Here is a 14833-nt window from a genome sequence, read left to right as displayed (position 1 = left end):
GTTTGTATAAAAGCTTTTTATTTTCCCCTTTCTTTAATTTCCACCAACTGCATTTTATTCCCTCCCTTTGTTTTAACTAAGTAGCAAATTTTCTGTATGTTTTACCACTGTTTTATGAAAAGTCTGCAGTTCATACCTGTGATGCCTGATACATGATGCTGCCACAGGAAAAGTAGCTAGTGTTGTTACAGACCTTCATCTTAATTATGAAAATTTTTAATTTAAATGTAAGACTGAGCATACAAAATACAGTACTAGGCCATCTGTTAGTTTTCCATCTGGGCTCATTTGCAAAATATTCTCTGTTTCCCCCCTAAACACTATTTATAATCTTCCTTGGAAAACAAATATGACTAATCTATGGCACACTAAAGATAGCTATTTGCATGCAGCTTTTAATAGAAGCGGCTATATGGTTCAAAGTAGTAACAAAATATACTTATCTTGTTTTGCATGCAGGTGTAAAAGCTCACATGACTTCAAAATACATACAAAAAAAAAATAATCTTCCTATTGTACTGTTTTTAACTAGCAAAAAGTGAAAATCCTCAAAATGTCTGATTTCAAGGGAAATTTCCAGATGAGGATGAGCAGTTAGCATTTTGAAGTCCCTGACCAGAGTTTTTGCAATGATTCTGAAGCAGCTTGTATTTCTGGCTTGCTCAGTCTGAAATGTTCCCAGAGGCCTACTTTATGAAGATGAGAACTCAGGCCATTATAAAGTTTCTTAAGCTGAGTATCTCAAAAATTGTGTAATCACCAGGCATTTGGTCCAAATCCGTATTCCCCAGACCAGTAAAAGTATGGATAATGGATCTGGCTGTACTTCGAAGCAGCATGCATGGAAGATGCATGCATGGGCCTGATCTCATGCCACGCTCCAAGACCTTATATGGGGCACTACCAGTGTAATCCAGATGATGGGCAATGTGCTGCTGTTACGTCCTATTTTTCTTTCTCCACTCAGCACTGCAGACAGGTGAAGGCCTTATTCCTTGCTGGCTACTCCTTAATTACTCCTTTACACCTTTGAGCCAGGTATCATGAAGTACCTTCTTAGGTCGTCCTAATACATCACCTTTGGCCAAACTCAATAGTTTACAGAGTAGAAAGCAAGGAGGGACTTACTTCAAGGGCATAATGATTTGAAGGGCAGCTATTCAGTAATACCTTACTCTCCTCTTCGTCTCTTCACTCTTCAGCGGATTGAAAAATGCTTTCAGACTCGCTTGGTTATAATTCTTCACTGAAAGGCAAAGGCTGGTTTCTCCTCACTAACCTGCACGCAAAGTTCTAAACAAGTTCCTTCCACCATCATGCGGAGTCTTTTGGCAGGGGGGACTAAAATTAGAATAACTGTTTTCTAGAAAATGCATTTTAATAGTCTGGAATAAGTTGCCAAGCTCCCTCACAATGCTCTTTGTCCTGGTTTCAGCCGGGATAGAGTTCATTTTCTTCCTAGTAGCTGGTGCAGTGCTGTGTTTTGGCTTTAGTCTGAGAACAATGTTGAGAACACACCAATATTTTAGTTGTTGCTAAGTAATGCTTACCCTGATCAAGGGCTCTTCAGTCTCTCATGCTCTGCCTGTGAGGAGGGGCACAAGAAGCCAAGAGGAAGCTAGTTAGGACACCTGACCCAGACTAGCCAAAGGGGTATTCCACACTACGGCATGCCATGCCCAGTATATAAACTGGGGGGAGTCACCCAGAAGGCCCAGATAGCTGCTTGGGTTGGGGTGGGTATCCGTCAGTGGGTGGCAAACCATTGTGTTGCGATGCACAATACAGGAAGCAATGGGCTGCTGTATGATACTTAGTTGCCAGCTGTGTTTAAACCATGACGCTCCTTCGGGCAGCCGCATCACATCTCATCCCTCTTGCCTGTCTGTGTTCCTGCAATCCATCTGATATGTTTTGATTTCTCCGCAACAAAGACTGTCTGGTTTTCTTTTCTCTCACATTTTCAGTAACATCTGGCATACCAGCACTGTTGCAAGCTGAAGTTTCCAGCTGCCATTACAGTACAACCCTCTTCTCTACCCCAAATCTGACAAAAGTGTGGTCTCTGGCTATTGATTGTGAAATGGACCACACCTGAAAAGGTGAAACATCCTATATGCGTAATCCTTAATATACCACCTGCAAGACCTGAATACTCTATACAGCTAGCCAGTTTTTATTTTATGCTAATAGCAACAAAATGACACCCCAAAATACCACCTATCTTTTTAATTTCTCTCTGTCAAAGATGAAAAAGCTGCCTTATAGTGTTGTATACATTTACAATGAAACAGAAAATCAGAACAGATGTAGGAGATGCAAAAGAGAGATAACATACTGAGTTCAAATGACTACAAACATTAGTAGCTATTTACTAACAATTTAATTAACTTTCTCCACCACCACCACCTCAATTTCAGTTCTTTCAGTACCATATGGCAACTGTAGTGTGCATTTTGAAAACACTCCCCCTGCAAATGTTTGCTTACTTAGGGCTAGAGGTGGCTCAGGAGCTGAGGAACACTGTGTGGCACAAGGTAGGCAAAGATGTCTTGCTCCACAGGTAAGGCTGAGCAATGTGACACTGAAACGGACCCCAGTCAGACTCTGCACTATGTGGTGTCTCTCTTCAAAGCCTTTCAGAGCCCCTTCTCTACAGGGAGGCTTTGGTTCTTGTTGGCTGCTGTGCTGCTGCTGATTGCCCTGCTGTTTGCTCAGTCACCCTTTTCTGCTTGTGTGACAGCTGCAGTCACTCTCACCACTTCACACTGGGACACTGAAAGGCATCACCTTGCTGCACTTTGTCTGAACCAGCTGTGGAGGCTGCTTCATGGAGAGACCTGTGTTACTCAGTGGGACTCAGCCAGCACAGAAGTAGGAAATGCACATGTAGTTAATCCTTTTCCTGAAGCCTCTCCTCTTAGTTTCCAAATAGAAAATAGAAAAACATGAAAGAAGACTGTTCAGCAACACATTGGTAGTGGAGCTTACTCTTGACGTGACAAAAGTCCCTCTTCCTGAGCCAGCATCAGCACTTATCCTTCCCTGATAAGTCAACAGAGTTATCAGAAGTCCAGTCACTGTTCTCTGCTGCACGTTTTCTGCATCTGGGATGCAGGCAGGAGAAAAGCACCTATCTACCTTTTGCACTTGCAAAAGGAATTTTACAGTAGGGAAGAGAAATGAAGGGGAAGGAGAAGGGGAAATGGAAGGAAGGGGAAAGCGAAAGGGGGAAAGGAAAAAAGAAAGGGAAGGAGGAAAGGGAAAAGGAAAAGTAAGGAAAGGAGAAAAGGAGGGGGGAAAGGAAGGGTAAGGGAAGGGTAAGAGGAATTAAAAAGGGAAGGGGGAGGGAAAATGAAAAGGAAAGGGAAAGGGAGAGGGAGAGGGAAGAGGAGGGGGAGGGGAAAGAAACCTCTGTTTTCCATTTGTTGTCCTGGAGGAAAGTTTTCCCTGCAAGAAAGTCTAATTTAACACTGTAAATGTGAGCACTCCTGGCTGGGATAGTATGAGGTCAAAGTCACAAATAGCACAACTTACATTTCTCAGTAGGCCAAGACTGGTTGAATGGGTTCAATGGAAGTGATTCTGAACTCTCAACAGAAGTTATATGATTGTATTTCACAGAGATGTAATAAAATTTACATACAACAAACATGCTGGTCAGTCTGCATGTCCATAGGCATGAGATTCAGGGTTTAACATGGCTCATACGGCTAAAACTCCCACAGCAGTTACAGTTAAGTAGAAATGACCCAGTATTCAGAAGTACTAAACACTCAAACATTTTCGTCTGTTTGGATTTGCTCTGGACTTTCGAAAATCATGTTACTCTTATTGAGAAACTATAGCATTAGATACCTGCAAATTACTTCTTTGGCAAATGGTATGTTGAGAGGTCTGCCCTCAAGGTTACTGTTATTTTAGCCTCTGTGTTGGTTACTGTCATGAAAATGGTTACTCCTCCTAACAGGATTTTGCAGAATCTATTCTGGAAATTTCTTCATGCTTTAAGTCAACTCTTAAATAAGCCAAAATCCATATTCTTTTATTTAAAGCACTTTAGGAAACAACACCCTGAAAAAAAAAAATTAAAAAGAAGTATAAAAAAGTCAGATGGCAGATTCATGGAGTTATTGTTCCTTTGATCTTCCCAAGTTAAAGGAAAATCTTCCATAGCCACATAGAAAAAATAACCCCTCCACTAACAAAATGTCCTGATTTATTGTTTTCATTATAGTAGCTTTAATTTAATTTCATTTATCATTATGTCTATTTCACATACTTTACTACTCAACACTTTTATTTTCAGTCACTTGTGTTGCTTATAAATGAACATTTGTTGGTGCCAAGTGAATCAGCAGCCAATTATTAACTTTACACAACCTGAAATGCCAGTCTCTCACTTTCTGGGATGTATGCATATTCAGTAATCCCTCGTTAAAGAATTAAAAACTAGGTTTTTTTTTTTTTTTTCTCCTTTACACTTTTGCAAAACAGGAGTACTTTGTTGTTTCTGAAGAACATTATGCAGGTGGGGACCACACATTTTAATGCCACTCCATTTGGAATTTGATCTTGAAATAATTTGAATAGTGGTTTAAATAATGACTCTCTGAACCTGCTACAGGTGGTCTGGTGTTATCCAAACTTAGTGGTAAAGAACACATACACTTTATGTTATTTTCCTTTGAAATTAAAGACAGCAGATATTTGACAGAGACTTCTTTAAAAACACCACAGTTGTATGCATGTCAGAAAATTTTTGCAGATACGGTGGCCAGCAATGGTCAATACTGTTGAGACAGTTAAGAACCTGTAAGAACAGGCTTGCATATACAGGCTGTTAAGTCTTCATGCCAAAATCAAGACCCAGTCTTTTAAGAGGCTTTCTTATATTCCAGAATATTTCTACATTCATCTCAGCCACTTCATAGTATTCAGTATACGAAATCGATGGCAATTGGTTTGAGAACACTTGTAAATCTGGCAGATGTTTTAGTTGCAGATCTGGCATTTAGGGAGATGCATGGCTGGGGAGCAAAGCAGAACAATTTTTATCCTTCAGAGTGCAAGGAAGAATTGTGAAGTCTGTCTATATCCATCATCCATATACTTATTAATTAAAAACTCTCCTACAGTAGTCATTACCACTAAATAGCATCTTCATCATCATGAGGCAGTACTGAAGAAAACACCACATGGCATAATCTAGGACTGCTGTGCAGTTTTCCTTCTCAGGAATCACAAAAGCTATCAGTAATGACAATTTTTCTTTGAGAAATGCAGAGTAAAATTAAGTGACAGCATCCTTTTCACTCTGATCACTTTAGGCATCGTCTCTGCCATTTGATCAGTGTCATGTGTGTAACAGGATATGGGATTAGGTGGGACAATTCATCTCTGGTTCAAAGAGCAAGAAGATAGGTGTTCCCCTCAAGTGTGTATTCGTCCAAGCCTCCTCAAAGGTAACTGTGTGTATAGACCCTAGCTCGTAGAAGAACTACACAGACAAATGAGACTGGTTAAGTATTAGGAGGGCAGAAGCATGTTAGGTGTGTTCATCAGTACCCTAAAAACCAGGACATCCTCTGAGGAGACTGACTGCAATCGAATGCTATTCCCTCTGACACTGTGAATCATTTCCTCTTTTATTACAGCAGACATCCTGAAGTTTCAGCTGGTCTCCTTTCTAAACAATCCTCAGAGGATGGGTCCCAAACACATAAATGTGTGAACCATTTTGAGAGAAGAATGAAAACAATCCGAAAACAATCTCAGTGTTGTCAAGACATATCATGATCGGACGGCTTTTTTCCTCAGTCTGATCATGCTAGGTGCCCAGTCAGGTTTCCTGCAGTACTTTGCTATACATTCCAGTTTCCTGCCCTGGCTTTTTGTTGAACCACCATTTGCCTCTCACATATGTTTCTGGATGGGCAGTGGGCAGAGCAGACTGACATGGGGGGTTTAGTGCTGTTTTTCTGAGTGGTTACCTACCGACACAGAGGTTCCATCTCACCACCTCCTTTGTCAGTACAGGAGCTCACTGCTCTGGAAACATCTGTTCCGGGAGAGCTTATGGTAAGAGCTGGAATAGTTTCTTGTCCTTCAGACTGCCTGCAAAGACATATCACAGAGCTGCATGCCCCTGGGCATGAATCTTCTTCACACCTCGGTTATCATTTTCTCTCCAGAACAATTTAGCTACAGACTGTCACCTGTCTTGTTGAGACATTTCATTTAAAAAGCCCCATTCATGTGTTGCTGTCATGAACAATGAAAATGCTGCAGCTGCTGGAAAGCCTCATGTACAAGACAGGATAGTGAACCCAAAGTAATCACCACAATCCATCTGAATGAACCATGACAAGTTGCTCCTGGATCTCAGAGCAGATAGTAGGTCATGTTGCCATCAAGGAAACAAAGCTTGCCATGTTCAGCTACTGCCATACCACTTCAGAAGCAGAGAAGGTGATACAGGTTTGTTTTGGAACCTCAAGCTTTTGTGGACAAAGGCAAAAAACTAACCATAGTTTTCTACTAGCATAAGAAAAAACTCACGTTAACGTGGTTCAGAGGACCCAAAATTCATTGCAGTCCTGCAGAGTTATACCTAGAAAGCTCCATCAATACTGTGGATTTGCAACTTAATGCCAATGGGGTTAATGCAGTGCTCAGTCAGTCCCCATGTGCTTGATAGCATGCAGAAACAAATGGAGTTTACACTTCCAAGTCAGCAGTATGGTTTTAAGAGATGCTGTGGCCATGAAGGTTCATTTCCCAGGAGATGGAGAACCAGCACAATACAGCCTGAGTCTGATTTTTAAAGAAAGAATGACTCATTTGTTTGGGTCATGCTTTATTTGAAAAAGAAGGAGTGCATTCTGTACTGCCCATTCCCAAAAGGGACAAACATGCCCTGTACTCTGTTCTGGTAAATCTGATGCAGACACAAGTTATTCCTTGAACAGAAGTCCTCACAAGCATTGCACAAGTGTACCTCTCCAGGAAAGCCTATACAGCACTCCTGCCTTGCTCCCCGGAAGCTGTGTTTTTCCAAAAACCACTTGATTAGAGAGACAAAACCAGGAAAGCCAGACTTTGCAGTCTGCTGTTTATTCAGTTAGATCGATGCTCAGTACAAACAGCTCTGAGCTCCATAGGCTATGGCAAGATTTTTTTCTTCACTGGTGGCTAGAGTAAATCCAGTCATCTGCTGAAGCTACCTGGAGCTATCCCAGGGTGGGAAAACCAGAGATAGACCACATCTATTCTACTGAACTTGGCCAGTTTGAGGAAGGGATGGGGATTGTTTTCATACAGCTGGGTGTAAAGATAGTGAGTATGTCTCAGATAATGGTGATATAATTGCTACAGAGAGCTACCTGCCTCCCTAATCTGAGTATGTTCATAGTTTTTATTATGTCTCCTGTACCATCATTACTGGAAGAATAGTGCACCCAAAGCCCCAGATAACTCTCCTAGGACTTGCAGAGGTGAAATGTTGAGTGACATTTCTGAGAACACAAAAATTGTCTTGGGAAGAGAAATCTTCATTGGTGGGAAATCACTTTTCCAGTGTGCAATTCCACTAAAGAAGGGAGTGACAGTAAGACACCTCCTAGGCTGCCATTCCTGAACCCCCTCATCATCCCAAGCCCTTGGTGTCCTGTGGTTGAAGCAGAAACAGAAAAAAAGTGCAGATATGACTGTGGGAGAAAATACCCTTTCAAATAGCCGTTAACGCTGCTTTCAGCTTTGAAAACTTCTTTGCCAAGACACATCTCTACCTTGAAGAGATCACTGTTCCCAGGCTGACATTAGAGGCCAGAGGGGCAGTTGCACCAAGAGGACTTCAAGCATCATGACTGATGTTGGCTCTAAACTGGCAGCAGAGAAGACCTGCTCCAGAGCTACTGCTGAGCCACAGGGTGTGCTTAAAGGGTTCAGAGTCAGGCCCTTGCTCACTCAGTGAGGCAAGTAGCTGCAGACTCTTGAGAGAAGGGGGAAGGATTTGTCTCAGAGATCTGCAGCTTAGTCATTGTGGGGTTTCTTTTTAGATGGCGACTGCCCTCACCTGCCTTCTAGTGCAAAACTGCATGACTGGCAACCACAGTCAGGCTGGTTCCTGGCTTTTAGGAGCACAAGACAGGGCAGTACATGGCCACAGGAGCATAGCAGAAGAAAGCTGGACCTTGTCTTTATTCCTCTCTGCAAAAGATGCAGGACTGAGGTTCCCTCCAGTCACCTCCTGATGTTGCAGCATTCACCCCACCTCACTTGCTTGACAAGACACTGTGGACAAAGCCAAACAGCAGCACATTTTCCTATCCTATCACTCTCTGGGAGTTTTACCTTACACTACAAGGGTCTGTCCTTTCTTTCCCCTTCACTCCTTCTTTCGCAAGATTTTTTTCACTTTAATCTCTCACAGCTTCCCTTGGCTCTAGTCCTGAAAATTACTCTTCCCCCCATCAGAACCTGAGCCTGTATTTAACAGCTGCTTTACATTAATATGCTTGTATTAAAATATTCTATGTTGCAAAATTCTGATTTATCTATAGATCTTTATTTTTGGAAAACATTGCTTTTTACAGCTTTCTAATTTATATAGCCATTTGTTTTGACTGTCAAAACATTTTTAATTTTAATTACTGTGTATCATGCTTCTGGGTATGAAACTGTCAGATAAATCTCAGTATCTGCATAAACATGTGGGGAACTGCATGTGTTATCACTCAACAATTGCTAGTGGGCAGTTAGCAAACTTGTCTGGGATCTGTGTTCAGCTGCTGCAAAACAGCAGTGATAGGATGAAGTACTGATTAGTTGTCAAACCATATGCAGTTACAGAATCTTAGAATCATAGAATAGTTAGGGTTGGAAAGGACCTTAAGATCATCTAGTTCCAACCCCCTGCCATGGGCAGGGACACTTCACACTAAACCACGCCAGCCTGGCCTTGAACACCACCAGGAATGGAGCATTCACAACTTTCTTGGGCAACCCATTCCAGTGCCTCACCACCCTTACAGTAAAGAACTTTCTCCTTATAGCCAATCTAAACTTCCCCTGTTGAAGTTTGAACCCATTACCCCTTGTCCTATCAAGGGGTACAGTCCAACAAGAGTCTCTCCCCAGCATCCTTACAGGCCTCCTTCAGATACTGGAAGGCTGCTATGAGGTCTCCACGCAGCCTTCTCTTCTCCAGGATGAACAGCCCCAACTTTCTCAGCCTGTCTTTATAGGGGAGCTGCTCCAGTCCCCTGATCATCCTCGTGGCCCTCCTCTGGACTTGTTCCAACAGTTCCATGTCCTTTTTATGTTGAGGACACCAGAACTGCACACAATACTCCAGGTGAGGTCTCACAAGAGCAGAGTAGAGGGGCAGGATCACCTCCTTCGACCTGCTGGTCACGCTCCTTTTGATGCAGCCCAGGATACGCTTGGCTTTCTGGGCTGTGAGCGCACACTGCAGCCAGCTCATGTTCATTTTCTCATCAACCAACACCCCCAAGTCCTTCTCCGCAGGGCTGCTCTGAATCTCTTCTCTGCCCAACCTGTAGCTGTGCCTGGGATTGCTCTGACCCAGGTGTAGGACCTTGCACTTGGCATGGTTAAACTTCATAAGGTTAGCAACAGCCCAACTCACAAGCATGTCAAGGTCCCTCTGGATGGCATTCCTTCCCTCCAGCGTATCAACCAAACCACACAGCTTGGTGTCATTGACAAACTTGCTGAGGGCACACTCAATCCCACTGTCCATGTCACCGAAAAAGATATTGAACGATACCTGTCCCAACACTGATCCCTGAGGGACACCACTCGTTACTGGTCTCCAGCTGCACATTGAGCCATTGACCACAACTCTTGGTGTGCGGCCATCCAGCCAGTTCTTTATCCACCATGTGGTCCATCCATCAAATTGATGTCTCTCCAATTTAGAGACAAGGATGTCGTGTGGGGCGGTGTCAGATGCTTTGCACAAGTCCAGGTAGATGACATCAACTGCTCTACCCCTGTCCATCAGTTCTGTAGCCCCATCATAGAAGGCCACCAAATTGGTCAGGCAGGATTTCCCCTCAGTGAAGCCATGCTGGCTGTCACCAAGCACCTTGTTGTTTTTCATGTGCCTTAGCATGCCTTCCAGGAGAATCTGCTCCAAGATTTTGCCAGGCACAGAGGTGAGACTGACTGGTCTGTAGTTCCCTGCGTCATCCATTTTCCCCTTCTTGAAAATGGGGGTTGTATTTCCCTTTTTCCAGTCGTCGGGAACTTCACCTGACTGCCATGATTTCTCAAATATGATGGACAGCGGCTTCGCAACTTCATTCACCAGCTCCTTCAGGACCCGCGGATGGATTTCATCAGGTCCCATGGACTTGTGCACATTCAAGTTCTCAAGACGGTCTTGAGCCAGATCCTCTCCTACAGTGGGCCTAGGGTCTTCATTCTCACAGTCCCTGCATCTGCCTTCCAAGACTTGGGTGGTGCAGTCAGAGACTTTGCCAGTGAAGACCAAGGCAAAGAAGTCATTCAGAACCTCAGCCTTCTCCAAATCCAGGGTAGATAGTTCTCCTGATAGCTTCCGGAGGGCGCCTACGTTGTCCCTAGTCTGTCTTTTATTGACTACATACCTATGGAATCCCTTCCTGTTATCCTTAACATCCCTAGCCAAGTTTAATTCTAACTGGGCCTTAGCTTTCCTAACCTGGTCCCTAGCTCCCTGTATTCTTCCCAGGCCGCCTGTCCTTGCTTCCACCTTTTATAAGCCTTTTTTTGCCCCTGAAGCTTGCCCAGCATCTCCTTATGCATCCAAGGAGGTCTCCTGGCCCTTTCTTCTAATTGGGACACAACACTCCTGAGCTTGCAGTAGGTGATCCTTGAATATCATCCAACAGTCTTGGGGCCCCCTGCCCTCTAGGGCTATATCCCATGGAACCTTACTTAGCAGGTTCCTGAAGATGCCAAAGTCTGCTCTCTTGAAGCCCAGGGCAGTGAGCTTGCTGCATGCTCTTCTCACTGTCCTGAAGATCTCGAACTCAACCATCTCATGATCACTGCATCCAAGGCTGCCCTGGAGCATCACATTTCCAACGAGCCCTTCCCTGTTGGTGAGCACGAGGTCAAGCATGGCACTTCTCCTTTTCAGCTCCTCTGTAACTTGCAGAAGGAAGTTGTCTTCCACACAATCAAGGAACCTCCTGGATTGCTTGTGTTTGGCCATACAGTTCCTCCAACAGACACCAGGGTGGTTGAAGTCCCGCATGAGGACAAGGGCCTACGAGCGTGAGGCTTTTCCTATCTGTCTATAGAGTGCTTCATTCACAGAGTCCTCTTGATCACACGGTCTGTGACAGATCCCAACAGTAATGTCACCCATAGCTGTTCTTCCTCTGACTCCAACCCACTAACTCTCTGTTGACTGATCACCTGTCCTCACACGAAGTTCCATACTCTCCAGCCTATCACTGACATAAACAGCCACTCCCCCTTCCCCGCCTGCCGGGCCTGTCTTTTCTAAAGAGCCTGTAACCTTCCATTCCAACACCCCAGTCATAGGAGCCATCCCACCATGTTTCTGTGATGCCTATTATATCATACCCCATAGATGTGCACACATCTCTAATTCCTCTTGTTTGTTCCCCATGCTAAGGCATTTGTATAGAGGCATGTGAGCCAAGCTCCAAATAAAGCCAACTCATTGGCTGGAGTGGCTGAAATATCTCTATATTGCTCCGAGCATTTATTATAGGTGCTGGCAACTGACTGGGTGTGTTGGGATGGAATGACGCCTCCCTCACCCAACACATCTAGTTTAAAGCTTTCTTGACCAGCCTGGCAAGCCTTCTACCAAAACTGCACTCCCCTTAAGACCAGCTCCAGTAGACCTGACCTCCCAAATTGAGTTCCATGTTCTAAATACCAAACCTCCTGACTCTAGCACCACCCTTCTAAACATTTATTAACCTGGCAAATCTGCCCAGCCTTTTTAAGGTCCTCCCCTTCATCCTGGAGAATTAATGAAAAGACCACCTGAGCTCCAAAGCCCCTAACCACCTCTCCCAGGGCTCTGTAGTCCTTCTTTATGTTCTCTGAGCTACTACTGTCTATATCCTTAGCACCCACGTGTATCACCAGGAGTGGGTAATAGTCCGTGGGACTTACTAGAGGAGGCAGCCTCGCTGCAACATCCCTGATCTGAGCCCCTGGTAGGCAACACACCTCCCTTGAGACTGGGTCAGGCTGACAGATGAGTGCTCCTGGTCCTTTCAGAGTCCCCTACTACTACAACCTGCTGCTTTTTCCTGGCAGCACCAGTAGCGATGGTCTTTAGCAGTGCATAAGCCGGTTGTTCATGTTGAGAGGTGTGTGTTTCCTCTTTAGCCCCCTATAGAACTGCAGGGCGGTTTTGGGTGGAGACAACAGATTTAGGAGGAAGCCCCTTGCTTTTAATTGTCCTCTTCCTCCTTTTTTTGTCTTTTTTTTTTTTTTGTGCTACTATTTCTCAGCTTCCTGAGTTAGTGGCCTCCTTTCCTCCATGAGCTACGATGGATGCTTAAGGCCTCTGCCCAGTTTGGGCCTGGAGCAAGCAGTCCTGCTTCCTCTCCAGGAAGAGGAAGCCGAGTGCAGCCCTGCCCATGGCGCACCCTCCCCTCACCAGACCAGTGCAGGCACTCTCCTCTCTACACCCCGAGCTCTGCACTGCAGCCTCCCCTCTCACCGGCTCTGTCTGGGTGCCTCCGCTGGCCACCGCCGGAGCAACCAGAGCAGAGCTCCCGGACCGGGCCCTGGTCGTAAGGCGACTGCTCACCATCACTCCCAGCTCCTGGCTGCTCGCGCTCCCCGGGGCAGGTTTTTACCCAGTCAGGGCTGGTGCCGCTGCTCCTGGCTCCCCCCCTGTGAGTCAGCTGCTCGCTCTCGTCAGCTGAGCTGCCGGCTCCTGGGCAGGTCCTGTCGAGGACTTGGGGCTCCCTCGGTGGCTCTCGCCGCTCTGAGGTGAGGCTCCTGCACACTGAGCTCTCCGTGCTCAGGTGTTGAAGGCGTCCTCTCTCCAGCTACTCACCTCAGCAATGTCCTTGGCTACAACGTGGCAGACTGTTCAGACTGCACAGCCGCTCAGCAAAGTAGCATCACAGCCAGCTTCAACTCCAGTCAAGCAAAGCTGAAGTGCTCATTTGGCAGACAATAGATTTGTTCTGGTTTTAAGCGAAAAAGTGGCATCATTTGCTGTATTGGGTGACCAGCATACAGGTGGCCATAGCTGTCAGTCCCTAGGAGCAGAAAATGGTTTTTGGCCTTTTAAACAACGATAAGTGTATTTCTGCATGCAGTGACTGGAATCCCCCTTCTCATGCTAGGAGAAGGAGAGGAGCTCTACAGCGCCAGCAGCTCTGTGCTGCTGATCCCATGTCATAACAGAGCACTGTGAGTGGTCACTTATGCCTGCGCAAAGTAGCCTTTCCTCCCCAGCTGAGGGTCTGAACAAAGGCAGGCAGAGGACCCATAGCACTGAGTTGCAAGTCCCGGGCTCCGAGCTCCTGGGGATACAAGGCTGTCTGAGCTGGCAGTGGCACTGCTGGCAGACAGGCTGCAGCCACATGTGGTGCTTCACTGACACACAGTACCAGGTAATTTGTCCTGTAGCATGCCTCCAGCCCCTCTGGAGCTCAGCTCAACACAGGCTCTTCAGCCCTGCAAAGGCAGCAGTTCCTCTGAGGAGCTCAGGACAACCTCAGTCCCTGCTAGCACCTTGATGTGCTTGTTCAGCTGCACTGTATGAGCACATGAGAAGCTGCATTCACAATGGGCCCAGAAGAAGAACAGTGTTTTTCCCTGCTGTTTTCTGTCTGGGAAGCTGTCCCCCCCCATCAGCTGGTTAGAGCAGGCTTGAGGTTGTCCCATAATGCAACTCTACCACACTAGACAGGGCTTTCCAGACATCCCTGCACCTCTGGATCTAAGACCTAGGTTGGTTACAACTGCTCGCACAGTCCTCCAGGGCTCTATGGTCCTGCTCTTAGAGTCATTCTGCAACACATATAAAAAGTTTTCTCCTCATTTTTTTCCAGTACTACACAATAACCTTCTGTTCATATGAAGTTAGTACTATTTGGTGTCCTGTCAAACAGCTCACAGGTAGGAAGCATGAAGAAAGTCCTTATGTATTTCACACACTACCTACTGACCTTGTCTTTCTTTGCTGTCTCTGTTTCTGCCGTCTCCTCTGGTGTTTGCAGCTGAAATTCCATGGAGGTGGGACTGCACATACCTGCGTACACAGTGCCTGGCACAGTGAAGGAAGCTAGCCCTGCACTCCTACACTACCGATGAGACATGCTTTCAACTTCCCCGAGCACAGAAAGGGGAAAAGGGGCGAACCAGAGTGGATGTGCTGATGTTGTTGGCTGATATCACCCAGCACAGCCAAGGGCCTGCTGCAACATTCCTGTGACCTTTCAATTAATGCTGCTGCAAGTTAGACATGAAATAAAACAGAACTTTTAGCATGGTTTTCTTCCATTTATGCCTCACCTGGCTCATGCCATGCTTGTTGACTATTTTGCTATTTTTGCTGTTAAAGCTGTGTTGTTTCACTTTTAATGAGCAGCCTCTCTGAGGCAGAGAGATAATTGCAGTGATCTTTTGATACATCCACCTTTGCTGTTTCATTGTGTGCCTCAGGTGCCCAAATTGAATGAACTTTACTGCCATCTGGAGATGTAGTATTTTCATTTCTGTGTGTCATTCTACCTTCAAATTTCATTAAAGAGCCTCATTCTGGGGTTTAAGAAATAAAAGCATTTTAGTGTTTTTACTTACTGTAATGCTG

General features: G+C 45.3%; 1 long non-coding RNA gene across 1 annotated transcript; it reads left to right on the top strand.

Moving 5' to 3' along the window:
- The first annotated feature begins 1769 nt into the window (after positions 1 to 1769).
- On the top strand, positions 1770 to 8547 carry LOC134160461 (uncharacterized). The gene is made up of 2 exons (XR_009963553.1): positions 1770 to 2102; positions 8061 to 8547. It is a non-coding gene; the product is annotated as an uncharacterized LOC134160461 (long non-coding RNA).
- The last annotated feature ends 6286 nt before the right edge of the window (positions 8548 to 14833 follow it).

The sequence above is a fragment of the Pezoporus occidentalis genome, unplaced genomic scaffold (assembly GCF_034315485.1).
Source record: "Pezoporus occidentalis ecotype Australia unplaced genomic scaffold, CSIRO_AGI_Poc_V1 ctg16, whole genome shotgun sequence".
Taxonomy (NCBI): Eukaryota; Metazoa; Chordata; class Aves; order Psittaciformes; family Psittacidae; genus Pezoporus; species Pezoporus occidentalis.
Note: the sequence above shows the minus strand (reverse complement) of the source record. Positions and strands in the feature narration are given on the sequence as shown.